A 16,902-nucleotide genomic window follows, 5' to 3' on the forward strand; every position below is an offset into this window, starting at 1 on the left:
TGGAGACCAGGGTTCAATTCCTGGTACCTGCCCATGCAAAAAAAAAAAAACTACAACAAAGAAAATGTTGAAGCAGCGAGAGTCTTACATCATTGAACAACTTCTAATGGTTAACTGTTAGTATTTAACAAATTCAAAGAGTTAATGAATCCTTGCATTCATCATTCTTCTGTGCAGCAGATACTGTTAAAAGTTTCAGGACAGAAAGTACTTGATGAACATAACAGTTCTCAAGTGTATTTGAAAGAGTATAAGGGCAGATGCACTGATGAAAACCACTGAGAAGAGTCAATTCTGTGTTAAAGTGTTCAAAGATGTCACCTTAAACAGAAAAAAAAAAGGCTTTAATAACATATTTTTGATGTATTAGGTATTTCCAAGTCTATATCATTAGTGTTGTAATTATAAAAGACCATCTCCATATGGCTATTGTTTGTCTCTATTTCTCTCCCTACCTATGGCTTCCTCTTCTTCTTCAAACTTTTTATAATGTGCAAAGTCATCAAAGATTGAGGTTGTATGCTTGAAAGTGGCAATTATTTTGAGCATTTTCTTAGCTTGTTCTAGGGGTACCTCTTGAGTGTCCCTTGAATTGAAAACAGGCTTGTTGTCATTGTTTTCTAAATGAATATGCAGTAATTGGTTACTGGGAATGTCATTGAGAAATGTCTATTTAACTTCAATTTTGCCCTTCCACTTATTCTGACACCAGACACTAGTATATGCATTATAATCCACAACAGAATTCATCTCAGCCACTCCACAAAAATGCCCACTGCCATTCACACTGAAAAGTAAATAGAGTGGGCCTTTCCCATTCAGGGAATGGTAAGTTGTGTCCAAATGCTTATTACTATGCTCAGTACTACACCAGATGGACTACTTAATGAAGTGATGTATGCCGTCTTCAGAATAGCTTTTGATTATAAACACATGCCCATATCTTCAAGTACCAGTCAAAGTCTTTGGGATTATAGTTGTTTATGGCCTTTGGCTTTTCTATTATTTGGTGAACTTCTACCCTAGAAGGTGAAGGGCTGACAGGAACACTTAAACCAAAGTTTTCACTGCCTACTCAATTGTTCTGGTTGAAGCCTGCTCCCCTGTTTCACAGAACTCCCCAGCAATTCTGAAGCTGTTGCTGTTGGTGCTGTACTTGGTTAGGCTGGGCCTGTAGCTGAGGTTCTAGTTGCTGTGTGGTTGTGGTGGCTGAGGCTACTGTTGAGGCAGTTGGCTTTGCACCAGTGGTGGTGGGTGAATTAATGAATTAATGGTTGAGGCTGCTCGATAGTTTGTGGCGGCAGAAATGACTGGGCTGGTGGAACCTTTACCACCAACTTAAACCCCTTTTCATACCAAGTTCCAGTATTCACATTGTATTTTATAGGTGGGCGTGGCACAGGAGAACCTCTAATTCCCACATTGCCCTTGGGTTTAAGTTTTGGTTGAGGTTTGGCAGGCTTTCTGGCAGTGACAACTCAGGAGGTTGGTTTAGATGCTGCACTCCTAACTGAGGGCACACTATTGGTTGCCATGCTAGTTATATTTGTACTGCTCAAGGCTGCACCTACAGTTTTTGTCACTGCTACTGTCAGATAACCACCAATTTTTAGTCCAATCATGCCTTGCTCAAAACTGCTAATACAAGGCACCTTACTCAAAGAATCATTGCCAAATCCAGCCTTTCCATCAGTAATAGTTACCCCAAAAGAACTACATAGATAGCCATAACTGCTACTGTATGCAGAACTTTGTATTGATTGTCCTGATAACCACTTGAACCTCACATAGAGAAATCAGCATTACCAGGAAAAAAAGTTAGATCCATGTTGACCAAAAAATGGAGGGATATTTCCTAATGCTTCAGATTGACTAAACATACCATCTGGTATAAAATGATGTTCTCCATTACTCATTTGTCTATAAACCATGCTTCTTCCCCAAGAGAATATGGAAATCCAGTGGACGGAGCATAGTAACTAGTAATGTATGAATCTGACACTGATGGATAGTTGTTACTTTGATTTTTCTGGCAGCTTAAGTATGGCTCAAAATCATTGTCATTTACAAATTTTTTTTCAATGAATCAAACCGTTTTGTACTAATCTTTCCTTGTCCTTTAGGTCTCCCTCAGAGCCCTCTCCTTAGAGCTCCCCTGGGCTCAGCCCCATATTGCCTGCTTTCAGGATGTGTTCTAAGGCCACTTTGAACAATCTTTCCCCACTCCTTGGAGACACCTCACCTGCCTACCTCATCACAGGCCCCCAGGCCAGGGTGCATGCTGCTCAGGTGGCAGTACTACCCCAATTTGTGCTTCTAGCACTGTTTGTACTTTTAGCACTATGTTAAGGTTGGTGGTGGCAACCTACCATTACCTTTTATGCATTTGCATTTTAGCAACTATAAGAAGTATGAAGTAGAGTTACATATTTAAAAATTGTAATACTATCCTACTGGCATTCATAATTACCCTTATGGTTACCTTTGCTGGAGTTCTTTATTTCTTCATGCCACTTTGAGCCACTGTCAAGTGTCCTTTCCTTTAAGTCTGCAGAACACCCTCTAGAATTGCTTGCATGGTAGATCTCTGGTAATGAAACCCCTCAGCTTCTGTTTTTCTGGGAATGCCTTAATCGTTCCCTCATTTTTTAAAGAAAGCTTTGTTGAAAATAAAATTCTTGTTTGGCAGTTGTTTTGTCTCATCACTTATAGTATTTTGAGAGTTTGACTACTATGTGTTTATGCATATTTCTCTTCAAATTTATCCTATTTTGTGTTGGTCTTCTTGGATGTGCATATTCATGTCTTTTGCTAAGTTTGGGAGGTTGTCTTTCATTTTTAATTGACTATTCCTTCTGCCCCCTTCTCTCTTTTTTCTTCTTCTTGGGCTTCCATAATGCATATATTGGTATGCTTGTTGGTGTCTCATATGCCTCTTAGCTATTTTCCTTTCTCTAATTCTTTGTTTTCTTTCTAGTCCTCAGCCTGACTCATTTCAATTGTCTTATTTTTGAGTTCACTGATTCTTGCTTCTGCCGGCTCCAATCTGCTTGTTGAAACCCTCCCAGGAATTTTTTATTTCAGTTATTGTAATCTTTAACTTTAGCTGTTTGGTTCCTTTTAAAAATTTCTCTCCCTTGAGATTCTCATATCGTTCATTCATTTTTCTTCCTGATATCCTTTAGTTCTTTGTATTTCTTTCATCTCCTTGAACATATCAAAGATAATTTTTAGAAGTCTTTGTCTGGTGTATTCACAGTCTGGTCTTTGTTGATGTTTTATTGATTTTTATCCTCTTTCTTTGGCTAGACCATCATTTCCTGTTTCTGTGTTTGTCCTGTAATCTTTTGTTGCACACTGTGCATGTTAATATTTTAAAATGTTAACAATGGGATTTAGTCCTTATACTGTGTCTTTTTTGAATTGTATCCAGTTAGTGATATCACAGAGGTTTTCTTTTGTGCCAGGAGCTAACAAAACCAGTCAAACTAATGCAAAAAAAACAATGTTTACAGTCTGCGAATTGTCTTTCTATTGCCTGGTGCTCAGAGTTTACCCTCCTATCAAGAAGATTAGCTCAAGGTGAATGCAAAGGGCAGAGTCCTCTTTCTTTTTCTAAACCTGTGTCTTGTCCTGGTCTTGTGCTTGATATTGGCTTTAGGATTTCCCCTGTTTATAGGAGTTTGAATGTTCCCTCTACTCACTAAGAAACAGATCTCCTCCCTTTCTTTGGCACTCTTTCTCAGGAATTAAAGCAGGTAAGCCTTTGCCTTGGTAGGCCCACCTTTTTTGTTTCTTACAGTGCTTTAGCTGACCTAAACTTTTTTTTTTGCCTGGAGGGCAAATTCTGGGCATGTGGGGCAAGCTTGAGAGGAGTTTCCTATGTCAGTTTTTGCCATCTGGAGGAAGGTTAGGGACCCACAAAGGTAGCTATGCTCTCGCTTGGTCCACTTTCCACTGGGAAGGGAATGAGGGAGGGGTCAGCAAGGGTGCCAGCTTCTCCTGTAGCTCTTTGAAACTATATTTTCTTGATTTGGCACTTGCCCAGTAAATGCAGTCCTTTAACTGTTTTCCTTAATTTTGAAGAATCTTTTAAGATTCTTCTGCAGCTTTTGCCTGAGCTTTTGACCGAGGTGATAGAACTGATTCCTGGATGCTCTGCCATCTTTCCACAGCCTTCTCCCTGATTAATATTTTAAGGGATCTTTCTGATTTTTGTGTGAAAAAATAGACTATAGAGAAGTATTTTAGATTGGGTTTGTTGGGTAATGGACTGAAATAGATATTTGCATGCAGGAAGTAATTGGGAGAACCTGTGAAAAAGTAAAGGAAGGTGGGGCTGGGTAGAGGAAGAAGTTGAACTGCAATGTGATGTTCATTTGTTTCCATAAGCAGGTCAAGGGCTGGGAAGGACTTTCAGAATTGTTTCCAATTGGCTGCCTCTAGTTGCTCAGTCATGAGCCATCAAGAGCCAACATTTCTGAGTGCCTAAATTCTGAAGTCAAATTTAGGCAGTAAACTACAAAATCTACTACAATCCAACCTTTGCCCATTCAGGTTCATTTGTTTTGTATAATACATTTACCTGTTCTCAGAATAGCTCCTCTAGGATATTGATTTGATATGTTTTTCATCAGGCTATTTCTATAGAAATAGAAATTTGATTCTAAAATTTATATGAAAAAGGAATGAACCTAGAATAGTCCAAACAACATTTGGGAATTAGCTGAAGAACTTTTATACCTGATGTCAAAAACAATTATTAAGATATAATAATCATGATAATGTGGTTTTGGCATAAAGATAGAAAATAAATCAGTGGAACATAATAGAGAATCCAGAAATAGATTCACACGCATATGGGCAGTTGATTTTTGTCAAGGTGAAGGCAATTCACAAGGGAAGGTAAAATCATTTCAGGAAATGTTGCTGAAACAATTGGTTAAATTGTTAACTTCATATGAAGTTAAATATTTGTATGGAAAAGATTATACCCCTACCATTACTGCTGGTGTTGGAGCTGCAATTGATATTCATCACCACCCTTTTCTAGACTCTGCCTTTTCTAGATTTGACCTTTCTAGATTCCCTTTTCCTTGGCCTATACCTATACTCATCCAGATAGCTTAGCTGATGGGATGATATCTTCCCTGTCTTAGCCTTTGGGTCCTTCAAATTCATATATACTAGATCACTTGATATTATCCCTCAGGTTACTAAGGTTCTGTTAATTTTTTTCACTTTTTTCCTTTGTTCTTTAGATGGGATAATTTCTATCAAACATTTTTCAAATGATCTATTTTTCTGCTGCCTCCTATATGCTAAGCTCATCCAGTGAATTTTCTTTTCAAGTACTGTATTATTCAGTTCTAGAGTTTTTATAGCTTTCCTTTCCGTGTACATTTGCCTACCTGTTCATTCAGTAAAGTCATCTTTTCCTTTTAGACTTTAAACATAACTGAAATAACATCTTTACAGTCCTTATCAGCTAATTTCAACATATGGGTCATTTTGAAGTTTGTTTATAGTTTTTAATTTTTTTTCAGTTAGCATTTTTCTACCTTTTTTTGCACATACATTATATTTTTGACATATGGTAGATACTGTGGAAGGCACATTTTAAAGAATCTGGATATGTAGTTGTCCTTTAAAATGTATTGAGTTTTGTTCTGGTTGGAATTTAAATTACTGGTCAATCCTTTAGATGTCATCAGGGTTAGTTTTATTTTTTATTAGAGTCTGAATATTTTAGTTTTGACCTTAGTCCTAGACAAGGTTTTTATTTTAGGACATGATCCTTACTCTGAAGGCAGGGCCTTTCTGGTGTGCAAATGAATGCTCAAAGTGCCTAGTGAGCTTCCTTTACTTTGGCTTAGATGGATATTCTAGGGTCTGTCAATATCATTGCCTCTGGTATTTCTATTCATTCCTACAGTAGCTGCTCTCTGCTAGTCACTGCAGAGTCTCAACTTGTGAATGTACAGCCCAACTATTAGCTAAAGGCCCATGATGAACTTCTGTGAAGATTTTGTAGTCCCTTCTAAGGAACTCCCTAGTTTTCTGTACCCTGTCCTGCAAATTCCAGCCACTTCAGTGACCTATGGCTCCGAGCTTGGTTTCCACTGTTCACAAGATTACCACCTTCCTGTGCTCTAGGAAGAAAAGTGTCACCAGTCAGAAACTGAATGATTGTGGTGCTTACTGTTCATTTTCTTTTTTTCCTCAAAGGATCGTAGTTCTAGGTTTCTTGCTGATCAATGTATGAAAACAGCTACTTTAAAATTTTTTTATTTTATAGTTGTGTGTGATGAGAAGGCAACTCAGATACCAGTGTTCCATCTTGGCTGGTACTAGAAATTCTCTGAGATCTTTGATATTATATTGCCATCCTGCCACAGAAGTCCTGTGAAAGTGATCTATCACTTTCTCCAATCTTCTAAGACACGTCCTAATTGTGTGTTAGCAACGTCTCCCAAAGTCTTTGCTTGGGTGATACATTCTGTATCATGGGATAGTAGTATCAATAAACTCTCCCTTACCTCGCTTTATAATCTGACTCCCTTAATCTACAATCCTAAGGATCTAGTCTTATACACTCCCAGATCCCATGCCTATATTATAGTCTGTTTTCTCCTTAACTGAATCAGCATTCTTCCAACCACATTATGTGTCACTTGACTCAACTTATTGGTCTGATGACCAGGAGAGGCAGACAGAGCCCCAGGGGTGAGGTCCATGTGATCATGCAGGTCAGAGGCTTTTGCATGATCTCCCAGCAGAGAAATAGTTTTTAGCAGGGATGTATTGGTACAACAGGATCAGGAGGACCAGGGAGTTCAAGGTTTTTGAATGATTCAATCTAGATGTCCCCATCCTAAGTTTGTGGGTTCCAGTCCTTTCTAGTCATGGCCTTGACCATGGCACTGCAAACCTGCTAGGATTGACGATTCAACCTTCTCTGGAACTCTTCTATCTTTATAATTACATACTAGGCTTGAATCTCAACTTTTTCTGCCTCTGACTGCAGATGAGGGTGTTTTTGTATACTGCTGAGGAGTTCTTTTGACTTTCATACTTTGTTTTAAATTGAAGATTAATCACCATTAGCCTTTCATTGTCTTTCTCTATTGCTGGGCAACATCTATTTAAATCTATTCTCCTTATAATAATAATAATTTCTCCTGAATCTCTTGTATGACTGAGATAGTATATATTCCAATAAATTCCTTTTTAAAAGTTTTCATCCTAGTTCACCATGGGTGAAAGTTTTAACAGTTGCCTTATTACAACATGCCAAGGATTGTCAGTACTCCATCCACCACAAGTGATGGCATTCTCATTGCCAGCTGGCCGGTGGGTACTGCAGCTCAAAAATTTCATTTTAAAGTCTCCTTTATTCAGGCCATTCCTTGTACCAGCTGTCTTTTGAGATGGAGAATTCACATCTTGGAAGTTTATTGGAAGTATTCTCAGTACCTGTGAGGGAGTGAGGATGCTGGATTGGGTAAGAGGGCTGAGTTTTATTACTATGTAGTTACAGCAAGTCCTCAGCTGATCCATGGAAGCTTTGGAGCTGGGGTGGCCTTTCAGAGTTGTCCTGAATTGAAGTAAGGGGGTCAGACCTTGGTTCTCTCCAAGTGACCAAACATTGGATGCTGGCTGCCTTTGGGGAGGGATGTAACTTAGGGTGAGGATGTAATCTTTTTTTTTTTTTTTTTTTAATACATGGGCAGGCACCGGGAAGCGAACCTGGGTCCTCTGGCATTCCAGGCAAGCGTTCTTGCCTGCTGAGCCACCGTGGCCCAGGATGTAATCTTATTACTGAAGGCTTTATAAGGAATGTCACAGAAATAGAGAAAGCCAGAGGAAGTAGCCAGAAGCTGAATATCCATGGAACCTGGAAGAGAAGGGAGAAGCCAGGAGAGGCTACCATGTGCATTGCCATGTGACAGAAAAGCCAAGGACCAAGAATCTCTGGCTGTCAGTCCCAGAATGCCACAATCTTCTGGGAGGAAGCATTGCCTTGATGACACCTTGACACTTTGTACCCCTCTTAGCCTCAAAACCATGAGCCAATAAGTTCCTGTGTTTAAGCCAACCCATTACATGGTATTTGCTTTAACAATGACAAGATTAAAACAACTCATAACCTTGGAATTATTAAATTTTCTACTGAATTATTTTCAGGTCAGGAAAGAAATTCATGTAGGTTTTTAAACTTTCAAAGACTTTAACAATGAGAAAATTAAAACAACTCATAACCTTGGATTTATTAAATTGTGCTAAAGAATTATCTTCAATTCAAGAAATAAATTCAGGTAGGTTTGAAGTCAAATACTTTTCAACTTTGAAAGACAGGTAAGTCAAATGCTAACTACCCACTTCCAAATGCTAGCTACCCACTTCCAAACTTAAATAGCTGGAAACCTTACACATTTTAAGAAAGAAACAATCCTGATATCAAAACTGAATACTGATAACACTAACAGAAGAAAATATAGATTAATTTCATTTATGAATATAAATGAAAAACCTTAATTTATTCTAGAATTGCTTTGGGGACTACTATTAGGAAAAATATGACTAAAATATGTTACCAATATTTCAAAGAAAATAAGAGATACCTCTTCAGGAGATAATAATTGCTAACATTCATTTGAAACTGTAGTGAGCTATATTTTAGGTATTATTTTAGGTACTTGACATACACATATGTTCAGTTAGGTAAAAATTCCACAAGGGACATAATATTATCTTTATATTAGACGGGAAAAACTGAAACAGTAAGACTTAGCGAATTGTATTTGCAAATTCTGCCAGAGTTAAGATATGAACTTAGGAAGGCCTTGTAATATTAGACAGCTCTGCTAGATTGCTTCTCTGTAGATACCAATAATTATGCTATATTATTTATTATTGGCTAATATTTATCAAGTGCTTATTGTGTGCCAGGCATTACTTTAAACACTCTAAATGAATGAACTTATCCTCCCTATAACCATATGATGTTTGTATTATTGCAGTTATACCCATTTTATGGATAAGAAAATTGAGGTAGAGAAAATTTAAGTAAGTTCCTCAATATCATCCAACCACTAAGTGATGAGTTAGGATTTAAATACATGAAATCTGCCTTCAAGCATGCCAAACTGTCCCCAAAACATTTGAACATTCATTTCTGATAATAAAACAAAGCGAAACAAAGAAATCCCATATCATGTTTTTAAACTAAATAAATAATGTGCTACCTTGCAATATTTTAAAAAACTCTATCTAAAATCAAAGTCTATATCATAGTTCAAGAAGTTGTTAACACTAAGCGTTTCACCATTAAAGTTGGTAACAAGGCATGAATATTTTCAGGTAACATTATATTTAAATAAAGCTTTGAAGAATAGACTATAAAAAGTGTGAATAATGATTCAATGAGAAAAAAGAATACCACACTAATAAACAATTGAGATAAAATCTTGAACAATTCACCAAGATGTACTTGCTAATGGATGATAAATAGATTGAAAAAGTTCAGGGACTATAAATTAAATAATGAGTGTTTTTAAAAACGATTGTAAAAATAATAATACTCAGTATTGATGAAAATATGTTAAAACAGTAACATATTCCCTTTTGGTGAGAATGAAAGTAAATTCCACTAATTTTGGTTATGTACAAAACAAAAGATTAAAAATACTTAAACTCCCTTATGGAGAAAATAGTCTTAAGAATTTATCTAAGAAAATCATCTGAGATGAGGACAAACATTTTATTCATAAAAATGCTAATTTCATTATTATTTATAATAGTAGAGTATTAAATGCAACCCACATGCTCAGCAGCAATATATTCATTTACAGATTATGTTATGTCCATTTAATAGGATACCATTAAGCCATTAAATGACTGAAATTGGACTTTGGGCTTAAGTTTCCCCTGTTTCTAATGCCCCATTCAAACTCATGACTTCTCATTCTCATATTAGTCTTACCTAATAATGCTCTAGAGTAAAATTTTTGTTACTAATTTTAGACATTTATTTTTTTTTGCAAAGAAGAAACAGAAGTCACACAGCACATAGTTATGAGAAGTGTAGGGGAGTGAAATAGAAGGGAGTTAGGTGGGGATGGAAATAGTATTTGTAAAAGTGTGGTGAAATAATAATGAATATTGCATGGGTCTAATAATTCTATCAGGTTTATGTTTCCCTAGAAGAGCTCCTAAGATAAGATAACAGTTTATGTGGTTTATTTGGGAGATGATCCCAGGAAAACCAGAAGGGCAGTGAGGAATTAAGACAAGAAGGTAGCCAACAAATTGTGCATTATCAAGAAACTAACTTATTTTCACTGGGGGACTCTAGTACTCAGTAGAACCAGCCAGCCTTGTTAATCTCTGCCCCACTCAGCGACAGAGGAACAAGGGTGTTCTTCCACCAATCACCGTCACTGTTAAGGGCTACTCCTGTGTTGGACAAGTGGGCAGGAGGGCAGTACTCAGTCATTCTCTAGTATTGCCAGCCTGCGGTGAACACTGGCAGAGTGAGTGGCCTTTAGGCCCCGTTAAAGCCTTAAGTCTGTCTTGCACCATAATGATGAAGCCTGAGGGGCTATGGTTGGAGTATTTATAGTGTCTCCTACACCATCCTAATGACATCTTTATGATTACTGATACTGACATATACATTTTTAGGGGTTAGTAATTTTTCTTACTAAGAACAGAACCTCATCATAATTTTCTGTTAAGTAGAGTTTTGGAGAAAGTGGCTTAACTGAGACTCCAACCAAGGTGTTTATTTATTGAATAAATGAAAGAATCTTGTTATAAATCAGTTCATCTATTAAACTTTGGTCCTTAGAAAGAAGTGCTAATATAATTATATCTGCTAGCTGGAAAATCTATTAAAAATAGGGAACATGACAACTGTTTCAAAATCAGAAGGGACTAGATTTATTTTAATCTTGCAAACTAATCATCCTGCAAACCATTTGAAAAACGATGCTGTCAACTTGTAATATACAAACTATAATTTCTCTGTATTTCATGGTAAGAAGGGCTCTGAATTTATCTTCAATTGCTATTGTTATATTCTGACAACCCTGTATGAAAAGAATGAATGAGCATTTCCACATCTTATGCACATTAAAATATCAAGGCACTTAAAAATTGTTCCACATGACTAGATCATAGCATGGTGTCTGGTACCTGGTTGATATTTAAAAGATTTTTTTTTTAGTTCAAGTACCATCAATAGTGAGCTTTCTGGATTAGATTGATCCATTCTTTTGTTTATCTTCAAACTTCAAGTATCTACAACATGCCAGGCACTGTGCTAATCTGGAATTTTAGCTAGATGGATGGCTGTATATTACCTAGCAAAAAACAAATATCTAAGTTACTTAGCAGTATTATAAAACATGTTTAACCATAGATGTGTCTCCACATGCAGAGGAAATCTTCACTCCTATTTTGAATTTTAGAGAATTGTCTCCCTAAAATTCTTCCTATATTTACTCAATCTTCTTTGCCTTTGCACTTGCCTTTTTAATTTTATCTCTTAGATAACTTCCTTAATAGGAGAATAACTCCTGGGAAATTTATAAAAGATTACATCAAGAGGCAGTTTTCACATTTCCTGCCTTTCTTCTCCATGGAACATTGCGTTTAATCAATAGATGAATTTGAACCCAAAGAATATCATCATGGTATTACTTCTTGTTTGGCTGTTCTGAAATCTGAATTGTCTGGGTAATTTTATGCTATCTAAGAACTCCTTAACCCACTGCTGTAAAATTCATGATTTTTTTTTTTTTTTTGCTTATTAATTGTTTTAGGATTCAGTTTAGTTACCTCTGAAATTTGGTGTCTTTTGTGATAGTGTAAGCTTTGTGACTATTCCTATCATTAAATCAGCTCTAACTTTAGCCCCTTCAGATTAGTGGTATTTTTGCAGTGTGCTTAGTAATTTGTCAGGTGAGAACACTTGGCTTTTAAGAAGTGCTGCTCCTCAATTTTATTTCTGTCCTTGATATGCTCAGAGTGTCAGAATGAGATACTCTGTATCAATAAAATAAACTCAGAATCAGTTTTTATTTTTCATTTGTCAATTATTTTATTTGTTTGCTAACTTGAATGTTCTGTAAAGAAAAGTTAGTGGACTAAAAATGAGAGGATCTGGGCTTTGGGGTCTGGCATGAATCTTGGCTTCTAGGGGGGAGATTTTATTGGGGAGGGTATCTTAAGAAGAGAATTTTGAAAGATATGTCACTCTTAGCTTGGGAGGATATTTCAGGATAAAGGATGTTTCAGGTAAAGTTGGCGGTGTGAGCAGAGCTTGAAACAACCTAGTGATTTAGAACTTCAAGCAGTTTGGCAGGGGCATCCTTTGTAGCAAGGTGGGCGACACAAAGGTAAAGTTCCAGAGACTGTGTTACCCAAGCAGTTTGGACTGCATTCCTCAGGATGTGGCAGCCCTGACTGATTCTAAGCTAGAATGAGACTCGTATAGCAATGAGGAGGATGGGCTGGGTCATGGGATAGTAGTAGTGATGCTAAGACCTAATTAATAACAACACTTATCATGTACTGTCTGTTTACAGGGCACTGTGTTAAGCCCTGTGCTGGTTTGAAACTGTCATGCTCCCTAGAAAAGCCATGTTCTTTAATCCTCATTCAGTATTGCTGGGTGGGATCTTTTTGATTGTTTTCATGGAAATGTGACCTACCCATTTGTGGGTGGTAACTTTTGATTAGTTGATTTCCATTGAGATATGTCCCCATGGAACACATCCGTTCAAGGTGGGGCTGCTAACTGGAGTCCTTTAAAAGGGAACCATTTTGGAAAAAGCTTGAGTGCTGACAGAACCCACACAGCCAGAGATCTTTGGAGATGCAGAAGGAAAATGCCCCCAGGGAAACCTTATGAAATGAGGAGAGAAAGCTAGCAGATGTTACCTGTGCCTTCCCAGCTGAGAGAGGTGTTCAGAAGCCAGAGACCCCAGCAGATCCCAGCCACGTGCCTTCCCAGCTGTCAGAGGTGTTCCAGATGGTATCAGCCTTCCTTGAGTGAAGGTAACTTCTTGTTAGTGCCTTTATTTGGATGTTTTCATGGCCTTAGAAGTGTAAACTTACAACTTAATAAATTCCCTTTTTAAAAGCATTCTGTTTCTGGTTTATTGCATTCTAGCAGCTTTAACAAACTACAACAAGCCCTTTACATATAAAATGTCATGTGATCCTAAAATAACTAAATCTTAATGTCCTAATATCTCTATTCTACAGGTAAGGAAGTAGAAATTTGGAAAGGTTAAATAGCTTGCACAAGGTTATATACCTCTCAAATAGCAGAATATATCTTTCAGATTTCACAATCCATACTCACAATTACTACACTATACTAATTTTTTTGTGTGTGGGTGCATAGTCCAGGAATCAAATCCAGGTCTCCCTCATGGAAGGTAAGTATTCTGCCACTGAACCACCCCACTATACTGATTTTTAAAATCCTTTCTTTATGAACAATTTGATTATTTGAAAACTGAAGAAAATTGTGTTAAAAAGAAGACCATAGGATCTTTGAATTGGAAAGGAATTTTGTCTATGTAACTGAATCCAGTACAGGGATCCACTCTACAATGATCCTTAGATAGACTTTTGTTCTGCTTTGGTACATACCCAGTGACATGGACCTTAGTATAGAGAGAATGGGTTTCTCTAATAATTCTTCCTCATTTTGAGCTGAAGTAGCCCTCCTGATTTATGCTCTCTTCTCTGGAGAACACCTGATTAAATCTTTTTTTTTTTCAGATACTGTCATCCTTCCCCATATATGTCTTATTTTCTTCAGTGTAAACATTCGTAGTTCTCTTAACTGTTTCTTTTCTTTCTTTTTTTTCTTTGCATGGGCAGCCTCCAGGAATTGAACCTGGGTCCCTTGCATGGCAGGTGAGAATTCTGCCACTGAGCCGCCATTGCACTGCCTCTAGCTGTTTCTTACATAATATATTTTCTGGGTGTTTATCTCCTAGCTTCCTTCTTCTGGATGTATCCAAGTATAGTGTTCAAAGTTGAACTTAAGGTGTGGTATAGATTGAATACACTGAGATGATGTGCTCTTTTCATCTGGATGCTACTGTCTAATAAAAGCAGACACTATTCTTACATTGGCATTATTCATGGAGATGAAGAGTATGGGCTTTGATATCACATTGTCCTACCTTTGGATTTTGGTAACCCTGAGATAATTTCTTCATCTTTCTAATCCTCTATTTCCTCATTTGTAAAATGGGTTAATTATAATGCCTACTCCTAACTCATGGAGATTTTAGGATTAACTAAGATAATATAAAATTTATATATATTTTTGTCCCTTATTATTAGACGGCTTCCCATCACATGCAGAATAAAATTTAATATCCTTACCATGGTCAGCAAAGCTTTTTATATAATTTAGTCCTCACTATCTCTCTAAATTAATCTCTTAGTGTGCTCTTCCTTACTCATTTTGTTCCAGCCACACTGGACTCTTTGATGTTCCTTGAGTCCCAGGGAAAACTTCTACCTTTACTGTTTTTATTTCTGTGTCTGGAATATTCTTCCTCTGATGTCTTCGTGGCTTGCTTCCTCAAAGGTCTTTGCTCAGATGTCCTCAGTGAGGCCTTCCCTGGCTGCCTTTTTAAAAATTGCTACATCCTGCCCTTCCTACTTCAATCCTTTCTCTGTTCCTTCCCAGCTTGATTTATCTCCTCAGTATTTACTACCAACTCTCATCAGTGTATTTTAATTATTTGTTTATTGTTTGTGTCTTTTCTCCCAGCTCCTGACACGAATGTTAATTTCATGAGGGAGTTTGGTCTTTATTTTTCACCTCTGTACCTCTAGCACTTAGAAAAGTGACCGATATATACTTTGGCACCTAATTCATAGGATTTGAACTATATTTCAATAGATTTATTAATAATAAAGTTATTATTGCATCAGACATCCAAGCTCTATTACTTATAGGCTATATAAGGCTACCAGATCTTTTAAAATTTATTTTTATTGATAAATCTTAATACAAAAACATTCCATTCATGGTGCACAGTCAGTAGCTCACAATATCATCACATAGTTGTATATTTATAACCATGATCATTTTTTAGAACATTTGCATCATTCCAGAAAAAGAAATAAAAGAAAAAACTCACATATCTCATACCGCTTACTCTTCCCTCTCATTGAACACTAGTATTTCCATCTACCCAATTTATTTTAACCTTGTCCCCCCTAATATTTGTTTATTTTTTATCCATATTTTTAACTCATCTGTCCATACCCTAGATAAAACGAGCATCAGGCACAAGGTTTTTACAGTCACACAGTTGCATTGTAAAAGCTATATCATTATGCAATCATCTTCAAGAAACAAGGCTACTGAAGCACAGCTCAACAGTTTCAGGTACTTCCCTCTAGTCACTCCAATACAGCATAAACTAAAAAAGGATATCTGTATAATGCATAAGAATAACCTCCAGGATAACCTCTCGACTCTGAAATCTCTCAGCCCCTAAAACTTTATTTTGTCTCATTTCTCTCTTCCTCCTTTTGGTCAAGAAGGCTTTCTCAATCCCTTGATGCCAGATCCCAGCTCATCCAAGGATTTCTGTCCTACATTGCCGGGGAGATTTACATCCCCGGGAGTCATGTCCCACGGAGTGAGGGCAGTGCAGTCAGTTTACTTACTGCATTGGTTTAGAGAGAGAGGCCACATCTGAGCAATGAAGGAGGTTCTCTGGGGGTGACTCTTAGGTCTAATTTTAAGTATAGGCTTAGGCTATCCTTTGTAGGAATGTTTCATAGGGGCAAACCGTATGATCGAGGGCTCACCTTATTCATTTGGTTGTCTCCACTGCTTGTGAGAATATCAGAAGTTCTTCAAATGGGGAAGTTGGATATTTCCTCCCTTCTGCCCAGTGCCCCAAGGGGACCTTGCAAATACTTCTTTATGTACTGCCCAAATTACTCTTGAATATATCGGGGCATCATACTTACCTGGACAAACCAACGAAGTCTCACCCCCTATTCAAAATTTCATGTATTTATGGTATTCAACTAAACTGACCATACAAGTTAAATTAGGAAATGCACAACCCAAAATATAAATTTGCACCAAATAAACATCTCTCTCTTTGGTCTCACACAAAAGTTGAAGTTTTAAAATATGGACGGTATCTACCTTATTCCTATCCAGATTTAGCTTCATCCATATCTCTATTTGAAATCAGATCCCTTTTTCAAGTTTTTAAACAGTTCCTGTATATGGTACTGCTGACTTTCATAGCTTCAGAGCTCTAATTCTGAGTCTCAGGTGTCACATAAATACCTAAAGTTTCTACCAGGTGTTTTTGACTGTGCTTCTCTGGGCCTCAGTTTCCTCATTTGTAAAAAAGAATAATAGTAATATACACAAAGCACTTGAACATATAGTAAATACACAACACACAGTGATGGATTTATTCTATCAGGCAACTATTTCCTCCCAAATCCTTCTTATATGAAGTTTACTAATGTAACAACGATTATGGTATATTTTTACAATAGTATAAATAAATTTTGTGCCTATAATAATGGTACAAAGTTTTTATAATATATTGAATTGTCCGGACTATAGAATGAGGTCCAAATTCTTTTTTTGTGTTACTCCACACTCCATTCAATTGGAATTTGACCCTGTTATCTATTTACCCTTTTGAGGATTGAATCATGTCCTCCACAAAAGGCATGCTTAGGTCCTAACCTCTCGTCCTGTGAATATGAGTCCATTTATAAATAGGACCATTGAAGATGTTATTAGTTAAGATGTGCATAAACTGAATGAGAATGGGCCTTAATCCAATATGACTGAAGTTCTTATAAGCCATGGAAATT

At 36.9% G+C, this 16,902-nt stretch overlaps 1 protein-coding gene and 1 pseudogene across 9 annotated transcripts in view; one reads left to right on the forward strand and one right to left on the reverse strand.

The window, feature by feature from the left end:
- The window catches only part of DLG2 (discs large MAGUK scaffold protein 2), a 2,206,106-nt gene that overhangs the window by 245,459 nt on the left and 1,943,745 nt on the right, over positions 1–16,902 (forward strand). The window lies entirely within an intron of this gene.
- Positions 1,260–2,280, reverse strand: LOC143643892 (YTH domain-containing family protein 3-like; annotated as a pseudogene).

The sequence above is a fragment of the Tamandua tetradactyla genome, chromosome 8 (genome assembly GCF_023851605.1).
Source record: "Tamandua tetradactyla isolate mTamTet1 chromosome 8, mTamTet1.pri, whole genome shotgun sequence".
In the NCBI taxonomy this organism is placed as follows: Eukaryota; Metazoa; Chordata; class Mammalia; order Pilosa; family Myrmecophagidae; genus Tamandua; species Tamandua tetradactyla.